The following is a 26,525-nucleotide window of genomic DNA, read 5'->3' as shown; positions in this document are numbered from 1 at the left end:
GAAGAATTCTTTATTATGAGCTTCGACCAGATAGCCAATCAATAAATTCCAACAAGTGCTATTCACAGCTTTACGAATCAAAAAACCGCGTTCTAGAATAAACGTTCGCAATTAGCCAAGGCGTCCTCTTCCAGAATAATGCCGAGCCTCACGTTTCTTCGACAGCCCATTAAAAATTCTTGGAGTTTAGCTAGAATGTAATGATCCAGAACTCATCAGATATTGGGTCTTTTGATTATAACTTGTTTCGGCCGCTAGGACAAAAAAATATTTAAGGTCAAGAATTTCGACTCATTGGATTGCCCAGTTTTTCGACGCGAAGTTCTGCGATGGTGGATTTTGCAAGTTGCATGAAGGATGACGAAAGATTGTGGTTCAAAACGGTGCACATAGAATCGAATAAAAGTATGTCTGAAATATTTTGCTTTCGATTTTTTTCCTAGAAATCTTTATCTAGAGAACTCAATATTCCTCAAGCTTTATTCAGTTGAACAAAGAAATATTATTGGTAGATGAAGCAGAGGGACATATAATTGAAGCTCAGAGGAGGAAAAAAATTGCAATAGTAATCTGGTCTTAATGGGATGATGTATTTGCGGATTGGGAGTTGGAGTTGAACTCGTCAAAACTACATAACACAACACAACATGTTTATGTCCTCAAAGGCATGATAATATCCATATCAATTTTTATACTTCTGCTGTATTATTTTTTCTGATTCAGAATTCCAATAAGTTGTTTTGAGTGTCTTGAGTTCAACTAGCTTGCATTGGTTCATGATAGAAAATGTTCGAGATTAGATTAACATGTTTTGCTATAACCAAAATATAATGTATTATAACATGATCACAAAGTAAATGGAATTTGGAAGAAAACAAACAGCAATACAAATAACTTTACGGGTTATTGTTCCCCAAAGTTAAAGGAATTGAGAAGAAACCGCTACTATTAATTAAGTTTTCATTTTTATAATGTAAAAACATAGAATAGAAAATGTTTCTATTTATAAAATTGAATTTAAGCGCAATTCAACTGTTTATTCGTTTGTTTTCCAAGAAATGTAGAAATGTCCACGTGAACAACAGGGGGAGGGATATGAAAAATTTCCATACGTACTTTTTCTGTCCACGTGGAATGTGAACAGCCTCTTAGGGGCTGTCCCCATACCACGTGGACAATTTTGGGGGGGGGGGGGCGGTCAAGGAGGTACGAAAATGTCCACGCTTGTCCATGGTGAGGGGGGTGGGAGTTCAGATAATGTCCACGTGGACACGTTAAACAAAAGTTTTTTAAAAGCACATTCAGATCTGTTTTCAAAAATAAATGAAATCTGTTCTGCAGTTTTAAAAATGTTTAAACTTTTCGCCCATTTTGAGTACTCCATATTTATCCATAAAATGGTTATGTCGAATATTTTCCGCTTCAAATATGTATCAAATATGTATTCTAAATGAAACTCTCATAAATGGTGAGCGATCAAGTTTCCATTGGAAATTGAGGATCATTGTTCTCAACTTCTAAGCTACGTCATTTCATCATAAACTGGACTTTCTGTTCTAGGTCCAAGTCTACGGAGAACTGCTGATACATTTTTATCAGCAGAGTACATGTGGGGTGTTGATAACATGATGAAACGACCGGAATATTTGGAGGATTATCTTAAGGACTTAAGGAAATTAGTCCTATCGAAATATCTCTACCTGCACTTGTGTATTAGAAGAACCAGATTCAGTCCACCTTTTCTGAGTACCCTCGTTCCCGAATATTTCCCGAATTTTGCGACATTATCTTTAATACAGCTGAGTTAGGCATGCTCAGCGACGGAGAGCGGTTTTTTGTGGATCACTTTGTCCTACCGAACGAAAGATTGGGATGTTACAAGTGAGGTTTCCGTTAATTAATACATGTTATTACAACATTGGTGTTTTTTAAGGGGCTTCGAATTACATATTTTGCACCACAGCTAAGAGGAAACTGCTGTCAATTAGATCAATGGCATAGTGACAATCACAAGCGATAAGTCTTCCTAGATTTGAAATTGAACTTGATTATTCCACGTTTCATGGAATCAACCGCATCGAAAATATTTTTGTTTCAAATTGGAGCATTTTAGCAAATATTGTTTTATTAGTTCTAATTTTCGCTCCATTATCTGAACTTGTATCTCGCTATCAAAGTTCAGTAAAGAAGTATGCCGAAACTTATTGGTTGTTTCTCCATTGGAATGCTTTCGACACATTTTTCTTAATAGTATCTTGATTAGCTTCATTTAAAACAACATTCAATTGTGCTCAATCATTCCAGAAGTCTTCAGAAAAACTATGTTCGATAGACAATTGTTTCTCGGAGATTTTCTGCAGGCGAATGATTCTATTTCCAAGTTTTTTTAGATGTTATTTCATGCGTCATTTGATTATAGTTTATTGATTCAGCTGTGATTTTACGATTACAAAAAAGTTTTTGGTAGATTGTGCAGTTCTACTACCGTCTTTTAACCATTAGAAAAGCAGATATGCATTTGTCGTTGGTTTTCTCGAATGTTCTCGAAAAGCGATTTCGAAGGAGTGATATTTTGGGCATAATACCAGTTATCATAGTGGAATTATTACATAAATGACTAAATAGATTTCCATACGCATTAGAACAAATGAGATGGAAAAGAACGAATTTTTGTTTTAGCAACTTTAACCCACCATTTCATACAGTTGCCATTACCGAGCTCCTCCTGCAGCCAACAGTTTAACTTATTTTTAAACAGTTTTAAAAAGCAGTTTGCGTTGCATCGAAAGAAAGATGCGCTGCCTGAGTCAAGAATTGTCTAGTGTAATTGTGCCTCACGAGCACTTCGAGAGAAATCTGGATATTCAATGCAGAATGGTCGCTTGGAATTTGTTATTAAAACAAGTTTTCAATGCGCAAAAAACCAAAACAAAGAACATCTTTTTCTTTTCTTGAATTGTTTTTTTTATCATTATAAAAACACAAAAAAATAGGACTAATTTAAAATTGAATTTTGTAATTAATGTAATTAATTTTTTTCCAATTAAAATATATGGAAGAATGTCCACGTGGACTACTGGGACTACGTGGACTACATTAAATATTTCACAGTATGTCACAGTGCCACAGTCCATTTCCAAAACATCTGGCATCTCTTCTTAACACTGAGCTGAACACACAGACACTATCTCACTTAACGTTTGTGCGCACCTCACTTGGTGCGTTACGTCAAATGCGAGCCGAAGAAGAGAAAGAAAGAAGAGAGTAAACAAAAGTGCACCGCTGGTTCAATACGAAACATGTTCCTGCGTTTCGTTTAAATTTTGTGTGTTGTGATAAAATAAATATACAAATCATAGACTGTGATTGTATTTCAATTCGTGTTTTTCATAGTTCAAATAGTAAAAGTGTGTTCATAGTGAAACTAGTTGAGAAGCAGCCGTATCGTTGGAATAATTTGGGATTAGAGGCAGTCACAGGAAATTTTGCAGCATCCATCCTGGAAAAAAGGTCAATCGAACAACAACGAACACCGTGGGAGAAGATAATTGGGCGAAATTCAGGTAAAAATATCGTTATGGGATCACAGAATCCAATTGGATTAACATTGGGAAGGTTGTATCCATCTGCCGATTTTGTCCTTTTTTTTGCAAGTGATAATGATTTGAGGCAGATGCTGTTCGTAAGGTAGATGAACAAATTTTAAACTTGTCATTAAACGAGTTGAAATCGGCAAATAAACAGAATCGACTATCTTGGATCAGTTTTTGAGTTCTGGTAACAATAAGAATATGACAAATTTCTATCAAATTTGGTATAAATTCAAGCACAATGGGTATTGTTAAAGTAAAATGCAATGTCATGTTCAGATCTCGTTCCAGAAAAATTATCCAATTAATTTTAGTCGAGTTTAGACCGAGTTTGGACATTTCCGCGTAGTTTCTTTTTGAGATGATTCTTCTATATGTGTAGTTATTAAAGCACGGATTTTCAAAGTTGAATGAAATTTTCCTCTTTCCTATTCTCAGCACCCTCTGTGTCTAGTGACGTCTGTTAATCGTTCGATTAATTCAAATAATCGAATATCTGAAATTATAATCGAGTAATTTTGTATCGAATAATTTAAAATCAAAATATGAATACATAGAATAATTGCCACTGTTATCGCGATTAATGAAAGAAGGAATTTTTGTTAAGGTTAATGCATTTTTAGGTTTAGCATTATGCTTTATATTATCTTTATTTTATCCAATATTTTTTCATCCAACTATCTAACATCGACAACCCGATAGACCATGCGACCAGAATGACAAGGTGATACGTGATTACTACATGAAATAAATATTCGCTCGATTAATCGAATATTGGAAAACAATTATTCGAATGAATCGAGTATTGAAAAATGCCCCAACGATTAATCGATAATCGAATAAATGAAAAATTTAGACATCACTATCTGTGTCTATTTTCAAATGAAACGAAAAGCACGACAATAAATACTCCCATGCACTCTGCATTCAAGAGAACCGACTTCAGCTGTCATAAAGTCAAAACACATGACGCATTTTTACACTGGAAAAAGATCCTGTTGGAATTTTAAAACATTTATGAACTGGGAGTGGCGAAAAGTCCATTTTCGACAAAACAAATTTTTCGAGATCACAGAAGATCTCGTTTTGAACTAAATTAAATTTTTCACTTACTTGTTTTTGATTCAAACAACACTCAAATATTGTCCGAGCACAGGATGAAAAAGTAAAGAAAATTATATGGTTGCTGCTGAAGGTGATTAGTATAATTGTACTGTTAGAGTGGTGGGTTTTCAGATGCAGAGTTTTCTTGAATTAAATTTAGGTTAATTCAAGAAAAGTTTTAAGAAAAGGTTAAGAAAAGTAGTCTTTCGTGGTTCTTTTTTGTAAAATTGATTTTTCTAACTTGTTTCAATGATAATTACAACTATTGAATTACTGTTTCTACTCGTAAAGTTACGGTTGGGTGTGAATTAATATGTTTAATGTCTATAAATATTGTATTGATGTGATAAAAATATGTTTCCATGTTTACCATATTCAAAAATGGAAATGAAAATGGTATTCAGAAAAAAATAATTCCTGTGCAATTTGATAATCAATTCGTTGAGAACGACGAAAGATTGACGATAAAAACCTTTAAATGATGTCATATGTCATATAAACAAAGTTTTAGACTTATTATTGCTGCGTAATATTAAATCGTATAACTTTTGCACATGCTAGGTCGCATAGAAATTCGTATCAAATTGCAATCTTTTTTTCCCAAAATATATAGCTCAATATTTTGACAATTTTTCTTATCATCTATGTTAGTAATATGTAACCGATTATTCGCGGTTGGCTCGAGGTTAGTATTACAAGTGTTCTCATAATTGGGATGTTGCAGTCTCCAATGCTCTATACGTGTGCCCGACACGGAATACTTCCTATTGGGATGCAGCTGGCCATTAATCAGCAACGCCCCCTAGTATGTACCCCATATCTAGCGTGGTGTGTCTTTTTCGACTCGAGGAATCCAGGATAGAATGGTCACCAGCCGACCAGTCAAGCGGTACAATCCTCAACTTTTGGTGAATGATCAGTGGCCTGCACAACCTTCGGTCCGTGTATCTGTAACGAGTGTGTGTATGTATTGTCGCGACTGAGTAAAAGTTTATAGGTTGGATAGAAGGGATATGAAACAGGGATACAATGAAGGAAACATCATTAAATGTTGACATCAGCGTTTCTGAGTCGTATTTCTTATCGAAATTTGACACTTTATTTAACATACCTAAAATTATCCAATTTAAGTCAAATATGCGCCGTTTTGTTCGCAAACTTGTTGCCATTTAGAAGACAACTTCATTATACCCCCTCCCCCCCTCCTTATTTGTAAAAAACTCAGACAGCCAGTTTTCGCAAGCCTCTTTTGAGGCCAACTTAGTACAACCAAGAGCGTTTAGCATGGACCGGAAAAGATGATAATCCATTGGAGCCAGGTCCGGACTATACGGTGGGTGCTATAGGACCTCCCATGCGAGCTCCCGTAGCTTCTGGCGGGTCATCAAAGATGTGTGAGGCCAAGCGTTGTTCTGGTGGAAAACAATACCATTCCTATTGATCATTTCTGGCCGCTTCTTGTCAATCGCCTGCTTCAAATGGTCAAGCTGCTCACAGTAGAGAACCGAGTTGAGGGTCTGGTCATAGTTGAGCAGCTCATAATGGATGATTCCCTTCCAACCCCACCAAGCACACAGCAAAACCTTCCTGGCCGTCAATCCGGGCTTGGCGATGGTTTGGGCCGGCCCACCGCGCTTCGGACACGACTTTTTTCGCTTTAGGTTGTCGTACGTGATCCACTTTTCATCACCAGTCACCATCTTCTTCAAAAATGGGTCGAGTTCGTTCCGTTTCAGCAGTGCATCGCAGGCGTTGATTCGGTGTAAAGGATTTTTTTGCGTCAACTCGTGTGGCACCCATACATCCAGCTTTTTTTGGAATCCAATCTTCTGCAAATGGTTCCAAACGGTTTTATGGTTTATACTCAGTTCCTGGCCAATCGGGCGAGTGCTCACATGTCGGTCTACTTGGATGATTTCAATGATTTTATCGGTTTCCACGACGATTGGCCTACCAGTATGGGGTGTATCTTCGACAGCCACTACACCAGAACGAAATCGATCAAACTAACGCTGTGCTGTGCGAATCTTTACATTATCGGGTCCATAAACTACCCGATCTTTTTTCGGCCGCCTTCGTTGCAGTTTTATCTCGCAGGTAGTAAAAACGTAAAATATGACAAATTTCTTGCTTGGTGGACTCCATCTTTGACGCGCTATAACTTGAGACTGAAAAGGACAATCACAACACTGTCAAAACGACACTTGTAGCACAGATTGTCGTCTTTAAATAGCCGTATAGTATGACCCGATACGACGAGTACAACACAAGATATGTTTAAGTGTTGCCATATATTGACAATATACGACATTTCTTTTTCCCCAACCCAATATCATTGATGGATTAAGTCGTATATCGGTATAACGAACATCCTTGTATCGCAATATGCAGTATTATGTACGCACATTCTATCCATTTTATATAGCATTGTCGGGTCAAATCGCATACCAGTGTAAAAAGCATCGTATATATATATATATATATATATATATATATATATATACGGCTTTATATTTTATATGCGTATAAAGTGTGGCATATACGTATATCACCTCCATTTTTGCGTGCATCATAGTGAACGATGATACATACGTGAAATTGGAGTATGAATTATATCCAGGATCCCAATATTATACTTTTCGAGGAGGACAAGATGTTGACAGAGCAGACATATTCATTTTTACTGAGAAATTTGGTGAGGAAATTATGCTTTGGCAAGCAATTTGCTCCTGTGGTGAAATTTCTAAGCCGGTTATCGTTAATTAATCAATGAATGCGAATGTTTACGTTAACCAGTGTCTGGAAAAGTTTCCTTTGCCTCTTATTTATCCACATCTCTTTTAAATATGTTTTAAATATGTCAATTTGACTTGGATATTGAGAACAACGCAAAAATAAAAATCTCGAAACGATGCCCAATCAGAATTGTTATCCAAACTTTTTATCTTCTTGTCCTTATATCACACACAACGGTTTTGTTCGATACAAAGTCCCAGAGCAAATTCACTTCCGAGGGTAAATGGCGTTGTGAATGGAAAACATTGCATAAAGCGGTGCAAATTTGTTCGATGAAGACATCTTCGTCTTCGATGCAAAAACACACGCACACGTTGTTTTTATGCGTTGTCAAAAGTTTCATGTGGTTAATGAATGTGGGATAATGGTGTCGATGGAACAATATGTAAAAGCCTGTGACCGAGTGTGTGTCAACTGAGAAAAAGATCGCTGCAATAGCGTTCGCTATGAGTACTCAGTGCATGGCGTGCATTGAGATAAGAAAATAAATTGCCACATATGATCAGCTTGTGTATTGTTCTCGTGAGAGCAAAAATGAATCATCAGTCAACCATCTTCAACTGCTTCTACAAAACCACGCAAACTATCAGCATTTTCAGAGTTTTCGCCATATTGTAACAAAGTTATTTAAAATATTTCGATTCTACATACATTTGATAACTATATCAATTTGCGCATATAAGTATTGAATTTTATATTCAAACTAGATTGACACTGACACTGATTTCTAGTAATATTTGCATTTATTTTTTATTGGATTAACTTATCATTAAGTTTGGTTTTTGTTCAGAACTGTATACAGGTAAACTTCGATATAACGTACATTTCACTTTCAAAATTGTACGTTGTATCGAATTGTACGTTATATCGAAGCATAATAAAGTACTCACAAACGTAGTCTATAATACATTATTGTGTTGCTGTTTTAGTAAAGTTAATGAATAACTTTAATCAGAAGACGAAGCCAGCCTTTCTCATGATGTTTCCCTTCGTACTGTTGATTAACGATTGATTCATTTAGAATCCGGAATCACAAAACCAGCTGTATTTCATGATTGATTGAAGGTACAAAACTTGTTTTAGCATCACAATACAGATGATTCATTGTTCTATCAGAAAAAAATATTGAAAAAAATTTTCCTTTACACTTTGGAAATGTGTACGTTTACGTATCGAGGTAAAATGTACGTTATATCGAGTGACGTTATATCGAGTGACGTTATATCGAGGGTACGTTATATCGAAGTTTCCCTGTATAAAGTAAGTTTCTTACTTCGATCTCAGCGTGTCTGCAAGTGCTTTTTACAATTTGGTCACGCTTTCAGACACAGTAAAATGCCAACTGCAATCTAGCTCGAAGTAAGAACGAACATTTCATTAGAAGCAATCATGGAGCAATGGCAAGTGCAGCGAACAAAAACCTGTCACAATTTTGCTCTCGAAATCGAAACGCACAAAGCTGTCCATCATGACAGATCCAGATCGTTCCGGCGCACAGACGAAGGTCCTATTCCAGCTGAGTCCTACTTCTGCTCATTCACACTGGTGCAGGATCCCACTGGAGACTACTTTGCGCGAACGGTTTTGCCACCCAAAAAAAAAATACGCTTCTGGGTGTGAGAAGTGTCGGATGAATGGCTGTTAACAGCGCAACTTCGTAAACACCAATAAATTTGCAGCTTTATAAATACGCTCGGTGACACAAACTGTGAGTCGTTTCGTTTGCTGCTGCCGTTGTTGGCACTGATGTCATATATATGTGTCCTGACAGGGCAGGGAAGAAAATTCCGCTAACGAACCATTGCGCTGCTGATCCCCTTCTGCTGTTGCTAGCATAAAACAAACCCAAAAATCTAGCAGTAGTGTCCTCTCGGAAAAATCGGTACAAACCTTTGTCGTTGTGTCGATGGTGGAGGGAAAGACCAAGGGAACGAGCGCGAATGCGGCGGGCAATAAATAAGCATATAAAGCGAGTGAAATGTTACGACAAATGGAAGTTAATGTCAGTAATCAGCGAAGAACAGCTTTACTCAAGCAGCGCTATCTTAGCGCGATTTAGAGTTATTTCGACCAGCGGGATCTGTGAAAATGGTTTAAAAATCGTATTCGATGTGCTAAGGAACTGCGAATTTTTGTTATTAGAGCGAAATCTACTGTTTCCAACAAATACGTAGGAATCGATCGGTATTAATATTGTTTTATTTTGATATGTCCCACTTTCAAGTCGCTTGAGGTTCATTCAAAATACAAACAAAATTGATGTTTGTTATTCTGAGTCCGTCACTTCAACAGCACATTTCCCTTATCAAATTGTTTTATATTACAGTTCTGCTACAGCGCATTCGAAACACACAAACACACACACACGCTATCTGGAGTTTTCTCAAGTAGCAAACACAAAACATGAGAAATCCATGAACTATCATCGACGAAACATTGACGACGACGACGTCGAGAGGAAAAGGATGTACAACTAACTGACAAGCCGTAAATACAAACACGGAGTCGCCGTTAAGCTATCTTTCTGCGGGAGATTTGTTATGACAGCAAAGTAACCCCACTTGCGAAGGCCATTGGAAATGGAATAAAAATCAATTTCCAGCGTCTATTGTGATTTATGAGCATCATTGAGGGAGAGAAAATTCAACGCTCGTTAATTGAGGGAACTTCTGTTAGGAATACTTGTTTTGTGGGAACATGATTCAATTTCACGTACGCTGGGAGATGCTTTCTCCAAGAAACGGACGTATCTTGCTGATCAAAAGAGATGCCAGATTTTAGTTCGTAGATTTTTTCGAACCTATGATTTTTTGCGGATTTCCCATTTTTTTGCAGTACATCGAATGAAAAGCCACATTTTGCGTAAATAATGAACCGTTTTTGATGTAGAACTACGTCTAACTGGAATATAGAGAGCATATGTTTACATCAATTGATAGGAAATATTTCTACGCATCTATCACAATGAATAACTATTTATTTTACTTGGGATGAAGAATTGAATAATTGTGAAATGTCAAGCGTTGTCCACATGTACTATGTGCCACGTTCTGATTGGTCCCACTTTCAAATAGTTCTCACCAAAAGTGGCAACTACATTCTTATTTTTTTATTAAAACAATCAAGGATATAATTATATTGCGGCTATTTTCTATTTTTAGTTTGTTTCACTTTATATTTTGTTGAACAAGAAAACATAAGATAAATTATTGGTTCAAAAGGTAGTGCAGGCAGCCAAGTATGGAAAAGTTCATTCGCTCATTTCTCCACACCTATTTATAAATCACTCTTGTATCTGCTTAGAATAAACATGGCGAAAGAATGCAGCAAGCAATCGTCAAATTGCACGATGAATCATTTTTCACTCTCCGACCATCTTTATTCGGGACTGAGAGTGAACATAACAAATCAAAGAGTGTAAAACAACGTTCAATGAATGAATACTCGTTTGGAAAGATCGCACGAAACAAAATAACGAGTGAGTCAAAATAGACTCAATCTGCGTGTATGTATGATTGTATTTTTCCCTGTACTCTTTTCCTTGTCAGTATTCAAGTGCACATAAATCTACCTTCCCGTTCACAAATTACTTGCGCTAATATGGTCTTTTGTGTTGGCTTACATCGTTTCATACTAGAAACAAAAAAATGACATTGCAATAGTGCACAGGAAACAACTCGATTCCAACTATTTACCTATATTTTACTGCGCGATCGAAGCTTCAATGATTGCTATTTGAGTGAAAAACGAATGATTTTACAGAGACACTCGCTGGATCAAGCAAAAATTTCCAATTTGATTCTCCCCATCTCCATCTAACGTCATTCCGAGAGGCAAATGAGAGAATGCAAAATTTTCTAAGAATAGCGGAATCGAAACAGTTATTTTCAGTTAAACTCGAGAATGAACTTTGCGAAGATGATAGGTGAATGTTGTCTGTCTCAAATAAAGTGAGGCATAAACGGAGAATAGAAGGGTGATTTTTATCTGTGAATGAGTGTTGTTGAACGAATTTCGATACGATTCTGCCCATACCTGCTGGCAGCAGGCACCGATATCTAATCATCTAACACTTCTATCTATGGTGACTTTGCTCACTGAGAGTGTGATTAATCACAGTAAAGTACGGTCTCGATTTTCGATTCACATTTCTCCATTGTGTCTTTCTCCATATATCAACTAAGATCAGGACCCAAAATCTTCGAAGATGAAAAATGAAAATCGACTCTCCTCTCAGTAACTTTGCTTCGACTAAGACTACTTCGGCATTCGCCGAAGTCAACATGACCTGCATTGACTATAAAAATGAATTAATGAGCGTTGAAAGCGAGGATGACTGATGAACTATTCGTACCGAAATAGTGTCTTAGAAAGAGTTAGAGTATTTATGTCAAAATGTGAAAAAATATACACTGAGAAATTTAAAAAAAAAAAAATTAGTTCTTTTTTTTATTTACAAAAAATTGTAAGGGGTTGTGTCTAAGACACGACCGCATATTTTCGACGTAGAACTACGCAATTATATTATGCAATCCACATGTTTACCAATTCGAATATTATTTCAGAATGCATCGAATGTTTTGTAATAGATTATATTCTTTTTTACAAATAAATTTGATGAACGTCCTTTTACGTTTGATATGATGCCTAGGACTACCAAAATATGTGAACGGAAGAATTTTCATACGATCATTGTATTTTACATTTCCCTATGAAATTGTTGCACATCTCATGTTTACGTAGTCCTCCAACTGTGAAAGTTCATTCCGTTTAAAAGTACGTTTTAGGGAAACATTCCGGTCTGCACAACGACAAGCGAGTACAAATATACTCAACACCAAAAAATACCCCCAACTTGCATATTTTGACAAAGCGGATTCCCCCAGACACATTGATTTTGAAGTCCGTGTTAGGGAAACACAGCTCGGTGGGAACCAAAATATCCCCGACATGCATGTATATTTGCAAAGCGGATTTCCACAGGTACATCGATTTTCAAGTCTGTGTTGGGGAAGCCGTAAATCGGGCGAATCAAAACTTGGCATTGTTCATCTCATGAAAAAAAACATTTTAATAATTGTGATATACGCGTAGAAATACTTCCTATCAGTTGATGCAAATATCTTTCCTATCTGTTGAGAAATGTTCGAGTTATAAGCATTCGAAATACGGGTCAGAATCAGCAGAACAAATGTATGGGGAAAAGGAAGTTCTTCCAGTTCTCATGAATTTAAACCGATAAGAGAATAGCGAATTGTAATGTATAGCATATCAAACAAATCTTAGAGAATTTCCGATTCAATGGGTATGCAAATCATTAAAATTCGTTCACAGTGAAAATATTTATTAACGTTAACTTTATTTCATAAAAACGTGACCTGTTTTCTGATTTGGCACCCTTCCTGAAAGACTAAGTTCTACGTCAAAAAAAAACTTTAATTTGTAATATCTAAAATATGTAAATATTTTTAAATATTTTTTATTTTTTTTTTCATATAAAATAGAAGTCAAGTAGAAACTTATAAAATGAGTCCAAGATGGTGAAACTAATTTTGACGAACTTTGTGGAACATCGAATTTCTATGAATTTTCGTAACTTCGAATTTTTGTATGTTGAGTCAATAAATAATAAATATTTTTTGAATATCTCGAAAACGGCTGCATCTTGAAAGAAGATTGATAAGGAGTTTTTATTTTAAATATCATCTGGATTCATAATTTGTGGCTAAAAATGATTGTTAACATACAATTTTTTATTCGAAGTTTCGAAAATTCATAAAAATTCCACGAAGTTCGTCAAAAATAGTTTTACCATCTTGTGCTCATTTTTAAAATTTTGTTCATGACTTCTATGTTATATGAAACAAATTGAAAAAATAAATACATATTTCAGATATTTCAAATAATTTTTTTTTTGTAAATAAAAAAGAGTACTAATTCTTTTTCTCAGTGTATTTATTCACGTTTTAACATCAGTACTTTTTCTAATACGCTACTTCGGTTTTTGAGATATAAATTATTGAAGATTTCTATAACTAAAATCGATACGTCCTTTTCAAAAGTTACACTTGAGTCAAAAAATTCCCAATTGCTGTGGAAAACTCATATTTCCTCCAACCCAAACGGAACACAAACTTTCATTCGAATAAAAAATACCCACGTTTTGTCATTTGTCGATTTCATTTGGAATTGCTTCAAAGGGTTATTCTAATTGATGTGATACAAATCTGCCTCTTCATTCAACCTGACTTCAATTCACACTACTACTCTCCCTCACACGAATCTCGTTACCCGCGTACACAATCTTATTTTAACGTCCATATAAAGTGAAACGAAAAGTTGTTTTCTGATGCAAAAAAGTAGTTACACCAATGGACGGCATCATTGTTTACCCACCGTGTACCCAAACCAACAAACTTAAACAGTTACCAGGTATACTATAAGGGTACTCGGTACTCGCGTTAGTGTTAGTAAATAGCGTGCTGTTTTGGAGAAATTCTAAAATTTTAGTTCACTTTTGTATTCGAGTTCAATTTTGTGAAAAAAGACATACAAAAAAAAAGGGTTTATATCGACAAAATTCACAAATTTGTCAGTGTTTCTGAACACTACACTGCACGTGTGTGTGATTAATGTTCGTGTACGATACAAACAAATCTAGCTCACCTGTAGTATACGTCAAACCACGTTGAACTCAAACTTCGATACATGCATAGGTGATACAGGTGATACAGAGAAACGAATTCATTTTGGAGGAGCCACTTCAATATGTCATGAAGTCCATTTGACGGGGAAGAATTGAATGAGATAGTCGAGTCGTAGAATGAGAAAGCAACTAAACGCCCGAATGACCGTTGAGTCATGTTGACGGAGAACTGAAGATTATTTTGTAAAAAATTAAGAACAAAATTTTGCCCTTTTAAAAGTTGCTCAAATGACCACTGTCTTTGCATCCACAACGTTTCACTACCATCTCCTAAGACGAGTTGGCATGAAATTCGTCCATTGAGAATCTGTACGTTATATCGAGGGTCCGTTATATCGAAGTGCCCCTGTATAATGAAAACAGATATATAAATTCGTAGATATTATAATAAATTCCGTATATTGAAATACATGTGAAAAACAAACGAATCCGCAAATCTATGGATATTTCCTTAGATCTGGCACCTCTGCCAATCATTAGCGGGTACCATCTGCACTTGCTCACAAGAAGAGGAAATTTTATCTTCAACGCTTCCACCAACAGAGTGCTTCATCCCGCATCCGAAAACGTGTTATGCTCTCGTTCCTTTACCTGCGTTGGTTATCACAGCTACTTCATGCATGTTTTATGGTTTATCCCAAGTACACTAAGCTTCACATAGCCAGGTACGAAACACATCGAAGACTTGAAGATTCGTATGCAAATGAATGTTACTGCTCTTGGTATAAAACGGCGAAAACAGCTTCTCATCGTTAAACCGGGCATCGCTTCGCGTGTGGAGGTACTCTAAAATAGCTGTAAAAAAACAATGGCGTGATGCATTTGATATTCGCTTTCTACCCTTGCAGCTGCTCTGTTTCTGCTTTCATGAGATTTTTGTTACTTTTTGATGCATCCAAGCTCAAGCCTAATGGGGTTGGTATATGTTTGGATAATCCAAAAGAACCAGAACGAAAGAAGCCAACACATGTGTGAGCTTAATCTTCAAGCCCATCATGTGATTTTGTTTCTTTTGAGTAAGACTCGAAATTTTCCAGGAATGACTTTTCATTGCAAGGGCGAAAAGCAGCAGTAGCAGGTAACCCTAATGAACATGCAGCCTCGACCCACTCTTCTGTAGTGATATTTGAAAGTGTCCGTTTTGATCCTTTGTCGACATTCGGGAAACTGTGGACAGTGGCCATTGAGGTGCGGATATTTCGCCAATGGCGCAGCTCTTAACAGCTACTGAATAGTTTATTCAGGGCGAGTGGTGCCCGTTGTATAATAACCACTGCTGGGAAGGTTGTTCTATTTTTGAGTCCGATTCATTGCTTTCTCGTCGGATCCGGATGAATGGGAACAATCGCTTTGAATCAGAAGGAGGTGAGATAAACGTTCGAATGAGGGCGAAAACATTATTCTTTTTGGCGAAGAAGTGCGAACTGAATGCTGTTAATAATTTAACGGGCAATCAATTCAATTCGATGGATGGATGCGCATCTGGTGAAAACGAAAGCATGTGAGATTGTTTTGTGCATTTTTGTTCCTCCTTCCTTCCTCTTGTGGTAAACTGTAAAGATCGAGATTGCGAGAGAGGGGTACTTTGGTACTCATTCCTTGGTGGGAGCTTGATAAAAGAACGATAAATTATGAACACTATTTTACCTGGATCCGTAGCGGTTCTACATGTTGTATGTAGATGTGTTTTGTGAATAAAGCAATGGCTTGAAATTGAATACATGTTGTAAGTTTCTTGTGTCTTTTTTAGGATCTTTAATGCTAGTGCAAAAAAAATTATAATCAGAAAACTATTTAACTGCTCGAAATGTTATTGTTGGTAAAGTTTTTCGAAATTTTATTATTTTCACGAATATACGAATTTGTAGCCATACGAAATAGAACCAAAATCAATCCTCTTCAGGGTATATGCTTTGAATAAATAAAATGAAAGAGAGCAAGGTTCAATACATTGTTACGAATTTGTCTTATAATTTCAATGTTAACTTAATTTTCACTTTTCGCCAATTGCTTGAAATTTCTCTTCCTTCTCAATTTTTTTCAATATTCTTCATATGTATCTGTCACGGATACAAAATGAATATAATAGCAGTCTTTTTTGGGATCAGCTCAAACCGAAACATTATTTTATTATCAATGCAACACCAATTATGTAATCTAAATATGTAATTTGTAATGTACAATATTAGTTTTCTTTTTTGCTCACAAAGCAGTTTCTTTTATAAACCTGTCTTCCTGCCTTTCTGCCTTCATTTCTCTTCATCATTCGTTTATCCGATTATACCTTCTCCTTTCCTCCAATTTTCACCTTATTTTCTTACTTTTTTCCAACCCAGCTTTATATCAAACACTCATATGAAACAGACTTATTCATAACATTTTTTTTCTTTTTATTTTCATGTATGCTTCTGGATATTTACTTACAGGTAGATGATCTATTTCAAATGCGTGTTTTTCATTTCAATTGTATAATTTTTGATCATAACAAATATTTGATTGAAATTCAAATTGCAATTTTTAATTTCAATTTGGATTTGAAAATTAAAATTTAACGTTTATTCATGCAAGTTTACTCGAATAATGTTTTTTCTCCCAAATGTTGACATTTTGTTCATTCCGCTACTGATATGTTGTCTTCTCGTTCACCCAGCCCAGCGATAGTGACAGTATCTGTATAGAGCATTTTCACGCCAAATCAGCCGAAAAACTTTTCGATTTTATTGAAACTTTGTACATACGATTGAAGCTACCCATAATCACAATTTTCATTATCAAATGACCAATTCAAATTACGACTGATTTTTTCAAAAGAAGCGCCCTCAAAATCATTGATCCTTCATTCATTTAATCGTAATAAATTAATCGTAGATCAGGATGTCTGAAAAACTAGATTTCAAATGCGTCAAAAATCTTATTCAAAAATTGAATTTAAAATTAAAACTTTTATATTTATCCCTCTCTTCCTCTTGCCCTTTTGTATATTGTTATTGGAAAACCTTTCTAATTTAACAAAGTTTGACGTACAGTTGGGCTGAGACAACTCATCAAAATGGAGATATGAATTTTTAAAAATTTGTGAAAGGGCCTGGCCGGGTAAGGGAGTGAAAAGTGCCCCCAAACCAAATCACTAGCTGTATGGCAAATAATGTAAAGGATATTAAATAAGAAATTTTGGCGGTTTATTTGAACCCCTATGTGGTTTGACGTAGGATCTATAGTGAAAAACGTACTTTTTCGTTTATTTCACGCCATCCTCAAAAGATTCGAGATAAAAATTTGAAAAAAATACTAAATGTGCATATGTAATTCACAGTACTAAAAAATGTTTGAAATTTTGAAAAAAAAAATTACTTTGATTACTTTGAATTTTTTACCCACATTTGCTCAAATTTTTATTTGAATGCGTTCGAATGTGTCTTTTTTCTACATGTGGCGTAATTTTTCCTGAATTTTTAAGAGCATTGCGACGCACAAAAATAATTTTCTTCATCGTCTGCATTATTTTTTTTTGTTTTCTTGAAATCGATAATTTTATTATATTCGTGGTTTTCAATTGTAAGATTAAAATAAAAAAAAACAAATCGGATTTTTTAAGTCACTTCTCATTAATCCGAGTGATCTTTCCACTTTATTTTTTTCTCACAGAGCTCTATCGTACTCCTGACTCCTATGAATTTGGTAAACCATCTAAATCCAATGTAAAGATAATCTCATATATTTTATGATACGACAAAAAAAGTTGTACAGCGCAATGCTCTAAATATACCGACAAAATTTAAACATATGAAAAACAAAATATAAAAAATATTAGAGCAGTTATGGGTCTCTAAATTCGAAATAAATAAAAAATGCCCAAAGGCCAAAAAACAATTATTTTTTTCGCACAATCCTCTTTAAAATTCAAGAAAAAAATACGCTACATGTGGAAAAAAACAACACATACGAACACATTTAAATAAAAATTAGAGTAAAATTAGGTATAAGAGTAATATTTTTTTTTTCAAAATTTCGAAATGCCTGAAAATATATATAATTTTTTTTGTACCGCGAAAAACACTCTAAAAATTCAGAAAAAATCACATATACCTAAAATAGACGTAGGAAGAAATTTGAATACAAACTAGAGTAGTACAGAATGTCAAAATAAAACAAAATTAAAATTTTATTTAAAATAAAGATAAAAATTAATTTAAATTTTTTTTTAGTGTTTGATTTTCTGATGAAAAAAAATTGTTTGAAAATATTGATCGATACACCTAAGTAAGATGTACTTTCAGTTTTTTTTCATATTTTTGTCTCAAAGCTATTGAGAATGACGTGAAAAAACGAATAGGTGCATTTTTCACCATAGATCATATGGTGTAAAATCTCAAATATCTAGAAAAGCCGTATTAACAAATTGAAATATGAATTAGAGTAGTACTGAATCTCTAAATCCCAAAAAAAAATTTTCAAAATTTCAATATTTTTTGATACGCCGTAGTTAGATGCACATTCAGTATTTTTTTCAAATTTTCATCTAGAATCTTTTGAGGATGACGTGAAAAAAAATTTAATATCCTATACAATATTTGCCATACAGCTAGTGATTTGGTTCGGGGCAATTTTTACTTCCTTACCCGGCCAGGCCCTTTCAATACTTTTTGTGAAATCGTGACCATTTGAAAAAAGGTAACCTGGAAAATGGAATCTACATGCGATTCTACATGAAAAACTATATGTAATGTTTTATCCAAGGACTAAATGTTCACATATACTACTATATGGCATTCGATATGCTGAATTAGTGCCATAATAGGGTTATAAATAGACAGAATCATCGGGATTCATTAAAATTATTTAAAAAAAATTATGGTTGAATTCCCTTTTGCAATGCACTTGACTCAATTCTCAGATGCTTTCTTTTTCATCAAATTCATCCCAAGAACTGTTTTCATTGCATTAGAGCAATCGACGAATACAGGACAACTAATTAATTTCATTCGACTATTTCATTCTATATTTCCTAACCACTTCAATTTACCTTTTGCAACGCCTTAAAACAACAATAATAATGTACCTGTGTGATGCGAAACCACGAAAGCACTCTCCTCCATACGGCATACAAATCGACGTGGTGACTCCACCGTACAGAATTGTACCGTAATTGTGTGCGATATCTTCCATTCACAAAACCATCCACAACACAACGAAGTGATTTTGCTCATTGACTTTGTATCGAGCAAAATCGCTGTGTGTAATATCAGCATGATAAATGACTGATATTACACACTGCTAGCTTGTGCCAGACTTGATTAAATAGCGAATGGCTTATTGGTATCCAATTTGTTTGAAACCGGTTGCACTTCATTCGGTTCGTTCTTCACACTGAAGTGAAGTTTTCAATCGTCATTTTCAAAGCGAATTGGAACATTGAATTATTCGAGCTTTTTAATGGAGATGAAACGGATATCCGGCAACAATCCGGCCAATATTTGCTGTCCGGCCGGATATCGGATATTAACACGAGATATTTTATTTATTTATTTTTTTCGAAATTAAATTAATATTAACCCTTAACATTAGTTCATTAACACTATGATTTTTATTAATTTTTTTTTCGATCGGCCGATTACGCTATGCTTCGTACACCAGACCAGGTTCTGAGAACAGTGTTCCACTGAAAACACTACAGGAACCAAATAATAAACTCTAGCAAGCCTTGTCAATTGGGGGCACTGCTTAGATTTTAATGACCACCAAACGTATTGAACGAACTGAACGTGACGCTGGCTATTAATTTCACTTGCCACTTCGTCATTTCACTTATCCTCTCTCAAATTATTCCTGAGGACAGTTCCAAATTTTGTAATATTGAAAGGAAATATTTGATTGATGTTCTTTGCTTATTTGAATTCGTTACGGACTAGTCTTTCTCGACTAGTATTTAAATTATTTCACTATATTCACAAAAATTTCTCATTCAAAATTTCATGTTATCGTCTATTTTTTACGAAGAAATTTAATTTCATCGTTCTTAAATCCTTAACTGAAAAAAACTGTTCAATATTTCTTGCAATAAACAGGACACTATATACTCTATTCATTCTATTCGGAAAATTTAATCATAGTTAATTATTATTTTTATGCAAAAAGGAGTTTATTACTCCCTAAAATGTAATCCTTTTTTGTGCAAATGAAAATGGCCATCCCGAATTTTCGAACGGGACCTCCTGCAAAATATTAATTCCCGCTAGAAAACACCCTATGAAAAATTTCATCTCAATCGAAATTTATTCACTATTGTCGCAAAAACGTCAAAGTTTGATTTTTTTGGAAACCGTAAAATTATATGAAATCGGAGTATTCGAAAAAAAACTGTTGATGCCAAGTGACTTAAAATTGTATAAACGTCAAGATTTACTGGTATCTCAAAAAATTAAAAATTGTCATAATCACTTTTCAGATGGAAAAACGACCAAGTGCAAAAAAGTCACTTTTTGACAAACAAAAAAATTAGATAACAGCAAATCTCGACGTTTCACGCATTTTTAAGTCGTTTGGCATCAATTTTATTTTATTAAAAATCAACAATAAGGTTACTCCCGTTAGAATGATAAAAATCAATTATTATTTTAGATATTACTTCAGAATGCATCGAAGTTTTTTCTTTAAATAACTATTTAGTGAAAGGGCCGTGGTTGACTTTTGATTTTTTCTTATTCTCGCGAGAACAAAACAAAGGCTGGCCTTATACATCTCTACAAAGGCTGCACATAATACATCTCTTCTTCTGAACACACACACACTGCATGCACAGACGATTCTTCATTTGTACATCCACCACCTGCGTGTGATTCAATCATACAAACATACACATGTTTTTTTTACCGCTGCTGTCGTTCGATCGCTAGCTGTATGATTGAATGAGGTGATATATTTTGATCCACCAGTAGAATTATTCCGTTATTCCAGTGCGCATTTGATACGAAAATACGAATGCTCTCTCTTCTTGACAGCATGAAAATCGATTGAAATCGAATTGGAACTGTTTGTTGCTGCTGATTCGCACTGACTGGCTGGAGAATCACAGGAGTGGGGCTTGCAACGCAATTTTTTGCATCTCTGCCGCAGCAGAACAATGTTCGATATCTTCCATTGTATCAAACAGCCGTTGTATGTGAGGAAGAACTGTAATCTGCTTGGATAGAATGATATGCATAGCGGATAGCATCGATCCTTTTCGCAATGGAGCAATTCCAAATGCAATCGACAAGTGACAAGTCTCTATAATAAAGAATAAAAAAAAATGATTATTTTTGATTCGAATGAAAATTTGTGTTCCGTTTGGGTTAGAGGAAATATGAGTTTTAACTCAAGTGCAATTTTTCATAGGACGTATCGATTTTAGTAAGATGAATTTTTGATAATTTATATCTCAAAAACTAATAGTCGTACCGAAAAAGTGTCTTAGAAAGAGATATAGAGTATTGATGTTTAAACGTGAAAAATTTACACTGAGGAAAAATTAGTACAGTAAAACCTTTTTTTGTGCGTTTTTTTTGTGCGGTGTATGAAAAGAAGCATATTTGACGAATTTATCGTCCATTTAGTTTTTTTCGATGGTTTATATGCATTTTAGTGCGAAAAAAGCATATTTGCGTCTCAATTATCCACTTCTGAAATCATTCCTCTCCTCTCATCAAATGCTCTAAGTTTTTGCATGACATTATTTCTAACAGCAACACGTTTCGACATGCAACTAAAAGCACAAAACAGCTACGCGCAACCGAAAAGGCAAAGTGTCATATCGCAAAGCAGGGAAACAAAAGGAAATTGAATGGTGAACGGCTTGGATTTGAGTTATTTTCTTGGGGGAAACTTTTTTTATGCGCACAAAAAAAGTTTTTTTCAAAATGTGTACCGAATACGATTTTTAAAGCTGCTGGTGAAGTTTTGCACGATTTTTTTTATGCGACTTTTTTTGTGCGGTCCCTATCCCCCGCACAAAAAAGGTTTTCCTATACTCTTTTTTTTATTAACGAAACAAACTTTAATTTGCAATCTCTAAAATATTTTTGGCGAGCTTTGTGGGACATTTAATTTTTTGGAATTTTCGAAACATAGACTTTTCGTATGTTAACAATTAAGTTTAGCCACAAATTATGAATCCTGATGTGATTTAAAACAAAAAAGCTCATTATCAATCTCCTTCTAAATGCAGCCGTTCTCGAGATATTTAAAAGAAATATTTCTAATTTATTGTCTTTTTTTATAGTAAATAGGCCCTTCTAATATGTGTATCGTGTTATACCGTCATGTTCTTAAAATTTTATGAATTTGCTTAACGGAGTAACGTTGAAAACCATTTGAAGATATGTGGATTAAAACAAAACGTAACGATATGAAAAAAAAATCTTTTTTTTTTCTCTTAATACAAACTTTTAACATATAATTCGTGTTGCACCATCACATTCCAACAACACAAATACACCTCGTTGATTCAACCGGACGTTATCGGCAAATGATTAACTTATTTACGTTATGCCTAGATTGTACCTGAAGTCAGGTATCTTGAAGGTGTCTATGTATGCGCATATAAATTTACTCAGCTTCAAACAAACAGCTTCAAAAATACATGTTTTTAAAATCTGCATTTTTAGGACAATTTCATTTGGATTGGCTGGATTGACCTATTCGAATTGTGTTTCGCTGCTACTCTAGTCGAGCTGATCAAATAATTAGCGAATTAGTGCGCTTAGATAAGGCTTGTTATATATTTTACAATTATTCAAATTTTTTATTTATCGAAAAACATATTTTCATTATTGTGATAGATGCGTGGATTACTACCAATCAATGCAAACAATGTTACGATCAATGACGATCGAGTTATAAGCGTTCGACATTCTTCATTATTCCATCCATGTTCAGTTTTTAAATTTTCATTTTGCCCCTGCATCCTGTTGGCTGCTTTTTTTGACGTAGGACTACGTCTTTCATTTCTATACCGGGGTGTAAATTCAATGTTCCGAAAACGAAAGTGTTACGGTGGAGAACGAGATTTTGAGTGTTAATAGCTCTTAAACAACTGAACGAAATGGTATGACAACACAAATTATATTAATAATAATCATGAAATTGATGTCAACGAACGTGACTTCTATTTGAGTTTAAACAACTAATCATGTATAAAAATCTGTGATGTAAATACTGCTAATAAATAAACTATATTTTAACGGAAAAAAAATCGTTGCTGAAAAATGCTTGATCCGGAACACATCCGGGTTACGTCAATCAGGTCATGTACGTATGAATTCATCACAAATAAGCTAGTTTTGAAAAGTCATGAAGTTTGATACTCCAAATGACGGGTTCTGTGTTGTTTTGGGTTTTGGAATTTATGACCACTGAACTTGTACCCGCCATATCTCCAGAACCCGTGAACCGATTCCAAAAGAACTCTAACACGTTGACTGCCACGTCAGTCACCGGTGACTGACAGTATCTGATAATAAAGGTAAATAATATAAGCATATAAGCTCATAAGCATTCCCTTTCGAACAGAAATAGCTTCTAGAACGATAATAAACGATGGTGCTAATACGTTCTAAAATGTCCATCCAATCGCTATAAAACCGTGGTACTCAACGTGTTAAAGGGTTCTCAAATGAGACAAAATGGGGTTACAAATGAAACTTTTCGCGTCCAATTCGGTTCTGCCATTTCTGAGAAAACCGCAACATTGGTTGTCTGGTTAAGAAAAAAAGTTGTCTTTTATGGTGCTTTTTTGTAAAATTGAATTCCTCTCACCTATTTTAATAGTAATTGTAACTATCTTATTACCATTTCAACTCGTAGAGATCCAGCTGAGCCTGAAGCATCTATCTATAACGTTTTGATGTGTTAAGGGGGTATTCTAGTGTAAAGACACGAATTTTGGACGTTTTTTCGAGTTCCGTAAAAATAAAACAAAGAATATTTCTACTATCCATTATATCATCGCTTGTTCATCTATATTTTAACAATAAAACTAAAATTGAACGAAAAAAAATATTCATAACTAGAATAGTTACGAGTTGATGAAGTAAGAGGGTTCAAAAAAATGTTGTGCCATGGCGTACACGATTCCAGCCCTTCTGGTTATCTGAAACAAAAAAAAATCGAAATTCTGAATCAGTGAAGATGCCGCTATCGCATGAACCTCGGACAAGTCAATAACATCTTATTTTACAAAATAGCGGCAGTTTGAAAAACAAAAAGCGAGTTAAAACGTTTTTTCTTATGTTTTCTGATTTTTTAAAAATAGTAAAATTTGAAAAATATAAATTTTTAGAGGTTCATGCGATAGAGAAATTCCTGTAGATTGTATCCCTATGAATTCGACACGAATTGGTTCAGTACAACTTGAGATATCGTGTACGCCAGTTTGAAAAAATCAATTTTGAGAAAAACACGTTTGAAGTTTATTGTTATGGCCGTACCAGGTTAGATATCGCATCACTAAAATGGCTCTAACCCGGTAAATAATGGGATTTCCGATATGTTCTTTCTAAGGGTATATTCTTAAATGCCTAAACTACAGAAATATGAAGGAAAAAAAATTGATTTTTTTCAAATTTCTAGACCAAAATACTCCCTTAAAAATATGTTTCTTTATCATGCTTAAAAATGGAAACGAAAATGCAGTTCAGAAAAAGATAAGTTTTTGGTCAATTTAATGAGCGATTCGAAGAGAATCACTGACGCAACGAACCTACAGGTGATTATTGAGCAATTCATGTAAAGAAGTGTTAAGATTGTATTGAATAATAAGTTCCAAAAATTCAGTTTGTTTTCATTAGTCCGTTTTATCAATTTCACCCCGGTGATCAATTTGTCCCCGAATGACGGTGCCGTCTTTTAAAGGGCATTTACGCGCACAACTATCTGCGCTTTAATAAAAACTTATATTCGTTCCAAATTTCTTTAAATGCATCTTCAAACTTACCATAAACACGCTGCAAGAGATTCGAGCACTTTACTCAAAAGACATAATAAATCGTCAATAAAACATATTATTTGGTCCTCCATTTGAGGGGTCTCCCCTCAAATAATCCCACAGCAAAATATGAGATCATCTCCGGTCTACGGTGATTGAGCTGTACATTTCTTGACAAGAATTGCTAGTATGAATGCGTGTTGATACTGGCCGACGATATTTGGTAATCTTATCGTGTTAATCACAAACCGTCCGTTATGCTTTCATCGAAATTACTCACCGCTTTTGTTTATGTTTGGCAGGGTTTGGCGGCGAGCAACACGCAAGTCATGTTATTTCCATGTTTTATTTTCTGAAGCCCGTTTTCCGAAATCCAAACCCCGGCGTCTATTAATATCGAACCGCAGCGAAAAAAAAACCGACAAACGAATCAATGTAGCGTTATGTGACGCAATGTTTCGAAGAAATTCGCGCTGGTTCGATGAAGTGAAATATTCAACATCCGTCTGGGGATGAACACACATCAATATGGAGAAAGATAACGCTTGAGGCTGGTTGTCGGCCCACAATATCGATACGATCCAGACGTTTCGTTCAGTATGAATGGAGGGCAATGTCCTTTGCGCGGGAGCCACCACAAAAATTGACCTCGCCCCGGGGTTTGTTCCGTTTGCAATCAGCAGAAGATTCAATTCATCAGTTAGTTCACGTACACACACACTCTCTTTGCCCCTTTAAACACATAACATCAGTGGTAGTACCATTGGTCATAAATTTGATGGGAAACTTATTGCCAGCGTGGACTGAATGGCACAGAGCATCTCATCAGCACTCGAAGCCGATGTAAGAACTTCAAGTACGACAGAAAATAGCGCTGGGATGTCGAGTAAAGGTCAAGTGGCAAAATAATGGAAGTAATTGAGCTTATTTAAATTGATGCAAGTCTTTCACGGCGCTGGAAGGCGGCAGGTTGATCATTTCAAAGCGAGGCGTTGAATGTGCAAGACAGACCGCTTCTTCAGAAGTTATGCTGGTAGATGCCCAAGCGTAGCGTAGCTGGAATGCATGATGAATTAGCTGACTGCCCGACTGCAAACATGACCATTTTTCTTGCATTATTCTGGCGAATTATATTCGTTGAATGGCACTGTTTACAAACAAGCGAACTCAAAACCAATAGAGTGTAGAAGTGAGCGTTAGTGTGTTGCCTGCATGCAACGTGTACTAAACTTTAAATAAATAGTTTATAGCATAAGGTACGATGGCCAATCCCTCGCTACTATTTAACTGATGCTGCGAAGAAGATACCGTACAATAGGTTCATTTTGTGATAATCGGCCAATTATGTATTTTTGAATGTCCTATAGTC

At 35.1% G+C, this 26,525-nt stretch overlaps 1 protein-coding gene across 11 annotated transcripts in view; it reads left to right on the top strand.

Moving 5' to 3' along the window:
• Positions 1-26,525, top strand: part of LOC129770468 (fat-like cadherin-related tumor suppressor homolog) — a 576,674-nt gene that overhangs the window by 297,164 nt on the left and 252,985 nt on the right. Inside the window, exon 1 of one of the 11 annotated variants that reach the window (XM_055773314.1) lies at positions 3,271-3,563. The exons of the other annotated variants lie outside the window; for them this stretch is intronic. The gene's annotated coding sequence lies outside the window, so the exon portion shown is untranslated. Of the gene's footprint in view, positions 1-3,270; positions 3,564-26,525 lie in introns of those variants that run through there. 11 annotated transcript variants of the gene reach the window in all.

The sequence above is a fragment of the Toxorhynchites rutilus genome, chromosome 2 (assembly GCF_029784135.1).
Source record: "Toxorhynchites rutilus septentrionalis strain SRP chromosome 2, ASM2978413v1, whole genome shotgun sequence".
Lineage (NCBI taxonomy): Eukaryota > Metazoa > Arthropoda > Insecta > Diptera > Culicidae > Toxorhynchites > Toxorhynchites rutilus.
Note: the sequence above shows the minus strand (reverse complement) of the source record. Positions and strands in the feature narration are given on the sequence as shown.